The sequence below is a fragment of the Mobula birostris genome, chromosome 11 (assembly GCF_030028105.1).
Source record: "Mobula birostris isolate sMobBir1 chromosome 11, sMobBir1.hap1, whole genome shotgun sequence".
Taxonomy (NCBI): domain Eukaryota; kingdom Metazoa; phylum Chordata; class Chondrichthyes; order Myliobatiformes; family Myliobatidae; genus Mobula; species Mobula birostris.
Window position 1 is genome coordinate 50117177 of NC_092380.1, and position 12280 is coordinate 50129456.

The 12280-nt window shown below is 42.2% G+C and overlaps 1 protein-coding gene across 1 annotated transcript in view; it reads left to right on the plus strand.

Annotated features, from left to right (window-relative positions):
• The window catches only part of traf6 (TNF receptor-associated factor 6), a 46221-nt gene that overhangs the window by 14085 nt on the left and 19856 nt on the right, over window positions 1–12280 (plus strand). The window lies entirely within an intron of this gene.

A 12280-nucleotide genomic window follows, 5' to 3' on the forward strand; every position in this document is an offset into this window, starting at 1 on the left:
CCAGAACTCAGTGTTATTGCATCATGTTTGTAAGGGGATCAAAGCTGAGAATTTATTATTTGGGAATATTTGACTTTTAGGAGGGACAGACACGAAGGAAAAGGTGGCAAGGTAGCAGAGGTGAAATCGAAACAGTTGTAAGAGATGTAGTCTCAGCAAATGTTGAGCAGCAAGGCTAAGTAGTGTTTCAACACACACAACATGCTGGTGGAACGCAGCAGGCCAGGCAGCATCTACAGGAAGAGGTACAGTCGACGTTTCGGGCTGAGACCCTTCGTCAGGACTAACTGAAAGAAGAGCTAGTAAGAGATTTGAAAGTGGGAGGGGGAGGGAGAGATCCGAAATGATAGGAGAAGACAGGAAGGGGGAGGGATGAAGTTATGAGCTGGAAAGTTGATTGGCAGAGGGATACAAGGCTGGAGAAGGGGATCATGGGACGGGAGGCCTAGGGAGAAAGAAAGGGGGAAGGGGAGCACCAGAGGAAGATGGAGAGCAGGCATGGAGTTATTGTGAGAGGGACAGAGAGAGAAAAAAGGAAAAAATAATAAATCATAAATCAGTGATGGGGTACAAAGGGGAGGTGGGGCATTAACGGAAGTTAGAGAAGTCAATGTGCATGCCATCAGGTTGGAGGCTACCCAGACAGAATATAAGGTGTTGTTCCTCCAGCCTGAGTGTGGCTTTATCTTGACAGTAGGGGAGGCCATGGATAGACATATCAGAATGGGAATAGGACATGGAATTAAAATGTGTGGCCACTGGGAGATTAATGACTAAGAAGTCATTGGTAGGTTTTGCATACGGATGCCTAGCAGTAGACATATTAGCAATAAAGTGGGACATAAAGGCTGAGTGTAAAAAGAGCTGTGTAAGAATTAAGAGAAATTTTAACTTTCATGATGATTGGTTAATCATCTTGAAAAATGTGAATATTCATGCACTAGGGATAGTTTCTGAAAAAATGTTTTGGAACTAATTGGAACAAGTAATTTCTGTTGTATCTGGCCATGGGTAATAAGTGAGATCAGTAAAAAGTCCCCTGGAAGTGGTAATTATGACATAAAAGAATTTTTAATAAGTTTTGGAGGTAGAAACTAGAGTCAGAAGCAACTTATTGCAATAGAGTGAGGGTAAAGTTGACTGAGGAGTAAAATTATTAGGTTATCAAGTATGATAAACCAACAGTGGTAGGCATTTAAAGAGCTGATTCATGATATTCAACAGACACATCCCAGTCAGGAGGAATGGTTGCAAGAGAGGGGTTAAATATTAGGTTAAGGCATATCAGGAGGCAAAAGTAATTGATAGATGCAAATAACAAAAAAATATTAGAAAGCAATAAAGCAGCTAGTGAGAATTATTTTTTTAAGAGGTATGAATGTTTCCTTAAGTGTGTGAACAGAGGAGCGAGGCTCAAGTGAGCAGAGACTTAGAGAGAATGAAACTGAGAAAGTAGTAATGAAGAATTGGAAACTGGCAACGTTGGTTGTAATCTTTTAAAAATCTCTGGATTTTGGAGAGGGAACTGGGGAATGAAAAATTGCCAGTGAGCATACTATACAAAAAGGGAGGTAAGCTACATCCATTTAATTCAAAATCACGTGTTGGGAATCGATTATTGATGAATAAGTAACTATCTATTTTGAAAATTGTTATTGAGTCATGTAGAAAAAGCATGGCTCCATGAAGGTAAAATCATGTCAGGAAAATTTGAGTTTTCTGAGGAAGTTCATAAGTTTTTAAGGTGAGAGAAGTAAAGGTCAAAGGAGATAGTCATAGAAATCTACAGTACAGAAACAGTTGCTTCGGCCCATCTAGTTCATGTCAACCATTTAAGCTGCCTAGTCCCATCGACCTGACCCTGGACCATAGGCCTCTATATTCCTCACATCAATGTACCTATCCAAACTTCTCTTAAACGTTGAAATCAACCCTACATCCACCCCTTGTGCTCGCAGCTTATTCCAAGCTCTGGACATTCTCTGAGTGAAGAAGTTTCCCCCTATGTTCCCCTTAAACAATTCACCTTTCACCCTTAATCCATTACCTCTCATTGTTGTCTCTTCCAGCCTCAGTAGAAAAAGCCTATTTGCATTTACCCTATCTAAACCCCTCAAAATTTTGTTTATCACTGTCAAATCTTTCAATCTTCTATGCTCTGGGGAATAAAGTTCTAACCTATTCTCTCTTCAAGAAAGGAGGAAGAGAGAAAACAGGGAATTATAGACCGGTTAGCCTGACGTCAGTGGTGGGAAAGATGCTGGAGTCAATTATAAAAGATGAAATTATGGCACATCTGGATAGTAGTAACAGGATTGGTCCGAGTCAGCATGGATTTACGAAGAGGAAATCGTGCTTGACTAATCTTCTGGAATTTTTTGAGGATTTAACTATGAAAATGGACAAGGGAGAACCAGTGGATGTAGTGTACCTGGACTTTCAGAAAGCCTTTGATAAAGTCCCACATAGGAGATTAGTGGGCAAAATTAGGGCACATGGTATTGGGGGCAGAGTACTGATATGGACTGAAAATTGGCTGGCTGACAGAAAACAAAGAGTAGCGATTAATGGATCCCTTTCGGAATGGCAGGCAGTGACCAGTGGGGTACCGCAGGGTTCAGTGCTGGGACCGCAGCTGTTTACAATATCTATTAATGATTTAGATTAGAGAATTAAAAGTAACATTAGCAAATTTGCCGATGACACAAAGCTGGGGGGCAGTGTGAAATGTGAGGAGGATGTTATGAGAATGCAGGGTGACTTGGACAGGCTGGGTGAGTGGGCAGATGCAGTTTAATGTGGATAAATGTGAGGTTATCCACTTTGGTGGTAAGAGCGGGAAGGCAGATTATTATCTAAATGGAGTCAAGTTAGGAAAAGGGGAAGCACAACGGGATCTAGGTGTTCTTGTACATCAGTCACTGAAAGCAAGCATGCAAGTACAGCAGGCAGTGAAAAAAGCTAATGGCATGCTGGCCTTCATAACAAGGGGAATTGAGTATAGGAGCAAAGAGGTCCTTCTGCAGCTGTACAGGGCCCTGGTGAGACCACACCTGGAGTACTGTGTGCAGTTTTGGTCTCCAAATTTGAGGAAGGATTTTCTTGCTATTGAGGGAGTGCAGCGTAGGTTCACAAGGTTAATTCCCGGGATGGCGGGACTGTCATATGTCGAAAGATTGGAGCGACTGGGCTTGTATACTCTGGAATTCAGAAGGCTGAGAGGGGATCGTATTGAAACATATAAGATTATTAAGGGATTGGTCACGCTGGAGGCAGGAAGCATGTTCCCGCTGATGGGTGAGTCCAGAACCAGAGGCCACAGTAAAGAATTAGAGGTAGGCTATTTAGAACGGAGTTGAGGAAAAACTTTTTCACCCAGAGAGTGGTGGATATATGGAATGCTCTGTCCCAGAAGGCTGTGGAGGCCAAGTCGCTGGATGTTCTCAAGAAAGAGATGGATAGAGCTCTTAAAGATAGTGGAATCAAAGGTTATGGGGATAAGGCAGGAACTGGATACTGATTGTGGATGATCAGCCATGATCACAGTGAATGGTGGTGCTGGCTCGAAGGGCCGAATGGCCTACTGCTGCACCTATTGTCTATTGTCTATATTCAGTCTTTCCTTATAAGTCAGGTTTTCCATTCCCGACAGCATCCTTGTAAATTTTCTCTGTGCTCATTTCAATCTTATTTACCCCTTTCCTACAGGTAGGTGACCAAAATTGCACACAATACTCCAAATTAGGCCTCAGCAGCATTTTGTACAACTTCAACATAATATTCCAACTCCTGTATTCAGTACTTTGATCTATGAAGTACAATGTGCCAAAATCTTTCTTTATGATCCGTTCAATGAATTATGGATTTATATTCCCAGATCCCATTGTTCTACCATACTCCTCAATGCCCTACCATTCAATGTGTAAGACCTACCCTGGTCCTCCCAAAATGCAACATCTCATACTTGTCTGCGTTAAATTCCATCTGCCGTTTTTCAGCCCATTTTTCCAGCTGGTCCAGATCCCGCTGCAAGCCATGACAGTCTTCCTCATTGTCAACTACATCCCAAGCATGGTGTTAGCCACAAATTTGCTGATCCTATTTACCACATTATCATCCAAATTGTTGGTTGAGATAACAGCAATGGATCCAGCACTGATCACTGCGGCACTCCAGTAGTCACAGACCTCCAGTCAGAAAGGCAATGCTGTACTACCACTCTTTGGCTTCTCCCGTGAAGCTAATGTCTAATCCAGTTTACTACCTCATCTTGAACACCAAGTGACTGAACCTTCTTGGCCAACCTCACTTGCAGGACCTTGTCAAATGCCTTGCTGAAATCCATGTAGACAACATCCACTGCTTTGCCTTGATCAATTTTCCTGGTGATATCCTTGATTGGTTAGACACGACCTACCACCCATAAAGCCATGCTGACTATTTTTAATCAATCCCTGTCTATTCAAATATTTATATATCTGGCCCCTTAGAATACCTTCCAATAACTTTCCCACTACAGATATCAGGCTCACCTGCTTATAATTTCTTGGTTTATTCTTCGAGCCTTTCGTAAACAGTGGAACAACATTAGCTACTGTATCCTCCAATCCTTCAGTACATCACCTGTTGCTAAGGAAGATTTAAATACCTCTGCTAGGGCCCCTGCAGTTTCTGCACATGCCTCCCAATCTGAGGGAACATGTTGTCAGGCCCTGGGTATTTGTCCTCCCTGATTTGCTTCAAGGCAGCAAACACCTCCTCTTTTTAAATCTGCAGCAGCCTGCAATCCCTACAAAGTTATTCCTCTAAACCCCACGGACGGTTGGGTGGTCAACAATATAGACCAATTAATGTGGTTATACCTTTCTTATTTCTCAGTTCGATCCATAAAGCCTCGCTAGAGGTATTCTCCAACCGTGACCTTTTCCCTGACTAGTAATGCCACCCCTCCCCTCCCACTCTATCACATCTAAAACAATGGAAGTGTGGAATACTGAACTGCCAGTCATATCCCTCCTGCAACCAAGTCTCATTGATGACTACAATACTATAATTCCACATGTTCATCCGTATCCGGAGCTCACCTACCTCTCCTACAATACTTCAGAACATTAGTCCTACCACGCTTAGTCTCTGAATTTCTGACTTTGTCTAAGATCTTAACAACATCTGTCTCCACGACCCTCTCCACTATCTGTTCTGGCAGTCTGGTTCCCATCCCCCATGCAACTCTTAATTTAAACTACCCACCCCACCAAGCAGTACTGGCAAACCTTCCAACTGTGCAGGGAAGTAACACACATCAAATTTGCTGGTGAACGCAGCAGGCCAGGCAGCATCTCTAAGAAGAGGTACAGTTGACATTTCGGGCGGAGACCCTTCGTCAGGACTAACTGAAAGAAAAGCTAGTAAGAGATTTGAAAGTGGGAGGGGAGGAGGAGATCCAAAATGATAGGAGAAGACAGGAGGGGGAGGGATGGAGCCAAGAGCTGGACAGGTGATTGGCAAAAGGGATATGAGAGGATCATGGGACAGGAGGGCCAGGGAGAAGGAAAAGGGAGTGGGGGGAACCCAGAGGATGGGCAAGGGGTATAGTCAGAGGGACAGAGGGAGAAAAAGGAGAGAGAGAGAAAGAATGTGTGTATATAAATAAATAACGAATGGGGTATGAGGGGGAGGTGGGGCATTAACGGAAGTTGGAGAAGTCAATGTTCATGTCATCAGGTTGGAGGCTACCCAGATGGAATATAAGGTGTTCCTCCAACCTGAGTGTGGCTTCATCTTTACAGTAGAGGAGGCCGTGGATAGACATGTCAGAATGGGAATGGGATGTGGAATTAAAATGTGTGGCCACTGGGAGATCCTGCTTTCTCTGGCGGACAGAGTGTAGGTGTTCAGCAAAACGATCTCCTAGTGTGCTTCGGGTCTCGCCAATATATAGAAGGCCACATTGGGAGCACCGGACGCAGTATATCACCCCAGCCGACTCACAGGTGAAGTGTTGCCTCACCTGGAGGGACTGTCTGGGGCCCTGAATAGTGGTAAGGGAGGAAGTGTAAGGGCATGTGTAGCACTTGTTCTGCTTACAAGGATAAGTGCCAGGAGGGAGATCAGTGGGGAGGGATGGGGGGGAATGAATGGACAAGGGAGTCGCGTAGGGAGCGATCCCTGCGGAAAGCAGAGAAAGTGGGGGAGGGAAAGATGTGCTTAGTGGTGGGATACAGTTGGAGGTGGCGGAAGTTACAGAGAATAATATGTTGGACCCGGAGGCTGATGGGGTGGTAGGTGAGGACCAGGGGAACCCTATTCCTAGTGGGATGACGGAAGGATGGAGTGAGAGCAGATGTGCGTGAAATGGGGGAGATGCGTTTGAGAGCAGAGTTGATGGTGGAGGAAGGGAAGCCCCTTTCTTTAAAAGAGGAGGACATCTCCCTCGTCCTGGAATGAAAAGCCTCATCCTGAGAGCAGATGCGGTGGAGACAGATATTGCGAGAAGGGGATGGCATTTTTGTAAGAGACAGGGTGAGAAGAGGAATAGTTCAGATAGCTGTGAGAGTCAGTAGGTTTATAGTAGACATCAGTAAATGAGCTGTCTCCAGAGATAGAGACAGAAAGATCTAGAAAGGGGAGGGAGGTGTCGGAAATGGGCCAGGTAAACTTGAGGGCAGGGTGAAAGTTGGAGGCAAAGTTAATGAAGTCAACGAGCTCAGCATGCGTGCAGGAAGCAGCGCCAATGCAGTCATCGATGTAGCGAAGGAAAAGTGGGGGATAGATACCAGAATAGGTTTGGAACATAGATTGTTCCACAGAGCCAACAAAAAGGCAGGCATAGCTAGGACCCATATGGGTGCCCATAGCTACACCTTTAGTTTGGAGGAAGTGGGAGGAGCCAAAGGAGAAATTATTAAGAGTAAGGACTAATTCTGCTAGACGGAGCAGAGTGGTGGTAGAGGGGAGCTGATTAGGTCTGGAATCCAAAAAAAAGCAGAGAGCTTTGAGACCTTCCTGATGGGGGATGGAAGTATATAGGGACTGGACATCCATGGTGAAAATAAAGCGGTGGGGGCCAGGGAACTTAAAATCATTGAAAAGTTTGAGTGTGAGAAGTGTCACGAACATAGGTAGGAAGGAATTAAACAAGGGGGGATAAAACTGTGTCGAGGTATGCAGAAATGAGTTCGGTGGGGCAGGAGCAAGCTGAGACGATAGGTCTGCCAGGGACCTGTGCAGGGAAGTATTTTTTTTTACGCGGTGATAAGTACCTGGAATGTGCTGTCAAGTGGAGGCAGATAAAATAGGGGCATCTATGAAGCCCTTAGGCATATGACTATGCCTAGAATGGAGGGAAAAGGACCGTGTGCAAGCAGAAGGGATTGGGTTTCATTAGCTTAATTAGTTCAGCACAACATTGTGGCTGAAGGCACTGTGTGAGCTGTACTGTTCGATGCTCTAATTGTTGTTGTGTGTCTGAACAGTACAGAAGGCTCAGCAAGATACCTTACAAGAGTTAAATCATAAGTTAAGGGTCACTACTGTTTCGGGTAATATATCGGCATTGATAGAAGTGCGGCTGTCATGCAGGAAGCTGTAGGTGAGGATAAAGGGAGTCAATTTTAGGAGGGAAACCAGTGACCAGTGGAGTGCCCCAGATATCAGTGCTGGGGCTACAAGTGTTTACAGTATCTTCTAATAATTTGGGCAGACCAAATCTGTGGTGACACCAAAAATGGGTGGGAAGGTTGGATGTAAAATTGTGGTTGGAAAGTGGGTGAGACAAAGGAGTGACAACATTTGGGAGTGATGGACAGTGTGACCCTGAGCTGCTGCCTCATTGTAGAAACTCAGCCATTATTGGAAAAAGTGAAGAAAGGAAGATGGTGTTTGATTACCTGCTGCTGGGGTTCACTTTAGTCTGTATCAGGGACAAGTATTTTTAATCATTTACCTTGCAATCTTGTAGGTAGAAGCTGACAGGTAACCTCCAACTCCAGGTTGTTTTTCAAGGCATGGACAACCACTTTTGCAAGAATCATTATCAAGGAAAGCAAATCGAATTCGTATTTTTTTCCCAATTCTTGCACAGCAATGATTGTGGTGCATCTACACCACAGCTTTGTGGACAGCATTGCATTCAACTGTAGAGAAGGCAAGGAAGCAGGAAATGGACAAAAGCCAGATAAGTGGGCAGATAGTACAGGAATTCCCAAATTAGACCTTCCCCTTTAACTAATACTCAGTTCTGATGAGACACAATTCCGTTGGGGATCATCGGCAAATCAAATTCCATGACAACAGGTATTCTGAGAAGGAGGGAGGCCTGGAAAACTAATTGTTAAGTGGAAGCAGGAATAAGGATGTAGAGAGATGATACTTGCAGCTGGGATACAGTTGACATTGCTTCCCTGTTGAGAGTGTCAGGATGAATCTGAGCAGCCATAGGGTGCTATAAAGAGAGGGTAAACAGCACAAGGCCATGAATAATAGTAAAAATGCAGCGGATAGAGGAAGAGGACCTGCAAGCAGATTTTTGGGAGTTAGGAACGTAACTAATGAGTACATCCTCAAGAAGCGTGCTCCCCAGATTGGTGATAGTACAGGCATTAAATTATGGACTAGTAACCCAGAACAATCTAGAGATGAGGTTGCATAGCACCGCTGCATTCAGTCGATTGAATAACTTGGTTTAAGAATTGTAGTCTTGGTAATAATGACCATTAAAATGCTGAATTGTAAAAGCAAATCTGTATTATTAATGTCTTTGAGGGGAGGAAATCTAATAAGTATTGGACTTGCCAGCATTCCAATGTCACACCAAAGAATAACACCAAGAGCCTGATTACTAGATGATGGCAATTGTACCTATAGCAGAATTATATAGGAAAGTGCTAGGCTGGAAACCTGGTGCTGAAAGGACTTGAGATTCTTGGAAGTGAGGGATTCTCACTTCATGTAGGGAGAGAATCTGAAGGTGTATTCAAAAGGGGAGTGAAGTAAAGCAGGAAATAAAAAATAATTAGTAATTAATTTTTGAAGGCAATGGGGGAGATTGGCTACACAGAAAGGAGTTTGACAGTATTTAATGATGTGCTTGAATTGAAGAAGTCTAATGAATTTAAGGTCAATGAAGTTGATAGCGTAAAAAGATAGGTTGAAATATAATTTAGCAGACACAGATATAGGAGAGTAAGAAGGGTAGTTTGATGTTCTTGGCCACATGGATTTTGTTCAGTCTGTCTGTCTCGGTACCATATCCAATGTGGACTTTGGTGACCATGGTTTTCCATATAGATCTATCCATTTTTTGGATGACTTCCACTTCCTCGATGTGTAGCCACCTGGCTGTGCTTTTGATGTATGTAAGCCGAGGTCTTCCTCTAGGTTTACTCTCCTCAATCTTTCCAGAGAGTATGAGTTTTTCTAGTTCATCTTTCCGCATGATGTGGCCTAGGAATCTGAATTGTCTTTCTCTTATTGTTGGTATGAGTGATCGAACTGCTTGGGCTCCTCTGAGAACTTCCTTCATTTGATGTGTGTGTGGTCCATGATATTTTTAACATTCTCCTGTAGAACCATAATTCAGCTGCTTCTAGTCTCTTTTCCATTGCTGGAGAAATGGTCTAGCATTCACTTCCATAAGTCAGGGTAGAATAAATGTAACACTGCAGTATTCTGTTTTTAGTGTACATGCTCATCTTTCTGTCTGTTAATATGGTCTTTATTTTTTGGAAAGCTTCTTTCGCCATTGCTGTTCTGTATTTGATATCTGTGTCGCACCTGCCATTACTTGTTATTAGGCTGCCAAGGTATTTGAATTTGTTGACTTGTTTGATGTTTGTATTTCCGATCTTGATCACACATTGTAGGATGTTTGTCTTTCTGGAGATGACCATGCTTTCTGTCTTCTTGGTGTTGATTGAGAGGCCTCTGTGATTACTTTCTGCTGCCACTATAGTGAATAGCTCTTGAAGTTTTGTTTCTGAGTCAGCTGTTAGTACGATGTCATCAGCATATCTGATGTTATTTATATTATGGCCTCCAATTGTGAATCCTTTGATGTCTTTGATACTTAAGATATTTTTACTATACAGGTTGAATAAGTCTGGTGAAAAGACACAACCTTGCCTGACTCCTCTCATGATATTCACATACTCACTCACTTCTCCTTCTGTTCTGATGGATGCTGTCTGGTCCCAGTATAAGTTTCTTAAGAAACGTATATCTTTCCCATCTATATCAAGATCCTGAAGCATTTCCAGAAGATCTTGCTGTCTGACAGTGTCAAAAGCTTTTGTATGGTCAATGAAACATAGGTAGATGTCTTTTTATACCTGGATGGCTTGTTCACAGATCATCCATAGCATGAAAATTGCATTTCTTGTTCCAGTGTTTTCCACAAACCCGCATTGTTCTTTATTGATTTCTGGTTTTATACAGCGTCTTGTTCTGATGATTACTCTGAGAATAATTTTTGCCACGTGGCTCATCAGGCTTATTGTACGATGTAAATACTTATTGTATTTGTTCAGTATTGCAAAAAAAAAATGCCAAAATCAGTTAAGGAAACTGCACATTGAAGATTGAATCAAAGATCATTAAAAGGGCAATCACTTGGTTATTCACTCCCACCGCCCCCCCAGCAATATTCAAAGGGAGACCGAGGAGCATTATATAGGCAATTTTTTTGAGAATTGCAAAAACTATCTGATAGTTATAACTTGGATCTTTCAAATACTCTGGTGTTATGTGGAGTAGAGACAGTAAAAAGAAATTAAAATATTTAGAAGAAATTTCTTTAGCTGGTTAGTGCAAATTCAAGGGTGTAAAGAATCACTGGAGTTCCCTACCTTTGAGGGTGGTTAAAGCTAGATCATGAGATATGCAGTTGATTTCGGTACACTGGGACCAGTACATTTTGGCCCAATTAAACGACTGTCCCAATTAGCCAAAGTTTCGTGGAAATAGTTAAAGGTATTTAAAAAAAGACAAATTAATTTTAACTGAGTAACAAATTATGTATTTAAATGAAATACAGAACAAATTGGAACACTCCCAATACTACTATAGAACTATAAAACTGCGTATTAGTTCCTAATAGTTACTGAGGAAGGAATTCATCCAGTGTACACTGCTAGATTCTTTTGACTAAAAATAACCAAAATCAGTACAGGCACCTAGTGCAAATAATGAATTGTCTTCATACAATGCTTTCAAGTATTGCATCGTCCAAAACTTCATTTTCATTGTAACATTCAAGATGATTGTCAATACCGTCAAATTCTTCATAGTTCCTAACTTATTGAAGTAGTGAAATCAGTTCATTTTCACTCCCAGCGTTTCTAGCATCTTCAAACCTGAATGTTTGAAATCTCAGTGAACAAAACAGTTTTGAGTTGTCTTATTGCTTATTTATCGCCAATTATCGGAGACAAAAATTGTTGCTGTTTGAAAACAAACACATGCAGATGATGCTATTTAAAGAAAAGTTTGTTCGAAGCACAGCGTAGTGTCTAATGGCCACACAAGTGAATGTGACTGACGCTAGTTAGAAACTATTCAGCAATAGTCTTCTGTCCCAATTAAATAGCATAGTGTGCCAAGGAAACAAAGAATCCCGGCTATTTTCTTGATTAGTTTTTGTTAAGAGTTGTCCTAAGTAAGCGGCTGCCCCTATTAACCGATGGTCTAATTAACCAGAATCCACTGTGTTTAAGATTGTGATGAATAAATGTTTGACAGATCGAGGAATTGAGGGTTTCTGAGAGAAGTGGCACAGAAAAGGTTGAGGCCACCGTAGATCAACCATGATCATGTTGAATGGTGGTGCAGACTTCAGGATTCAGAGTCCTGGTGGACTGTTATTATTTGTTTTTGCTTGGTGTAGAATGATGTGATTATAATTCATTTAGATTCTGTGTAATAGGAAAAGGAAAGAAAGACCAGTTTTCAGTATTTCCCAAACCACAAAGGCGAATGGAAGAATCTGCTTGAAGATAAATCCATGTTAAAGAGTTATCCAGGGAAGTAACAAATGTACGTTTGGAGCAATAGGTTTCCACAAAGTAAAAGGAAAACCTTCCCAAATCTCATGCAGCCTTCTCGTCCTTCAGATTCCTCTCAAACAACTGTAGTAAGCCTTCTTGTGATGAGCAAGGGTGAAATTGAAGTGGGCATAGAGAGAACATATTGACAAGTTAAATTAAGGAATGTAAAAAGGTGTTTGATAGGTAAATAATATTGTAGTTTGTCACCGAAGTATTGAGTTGGAAGATTCAGATAGTTA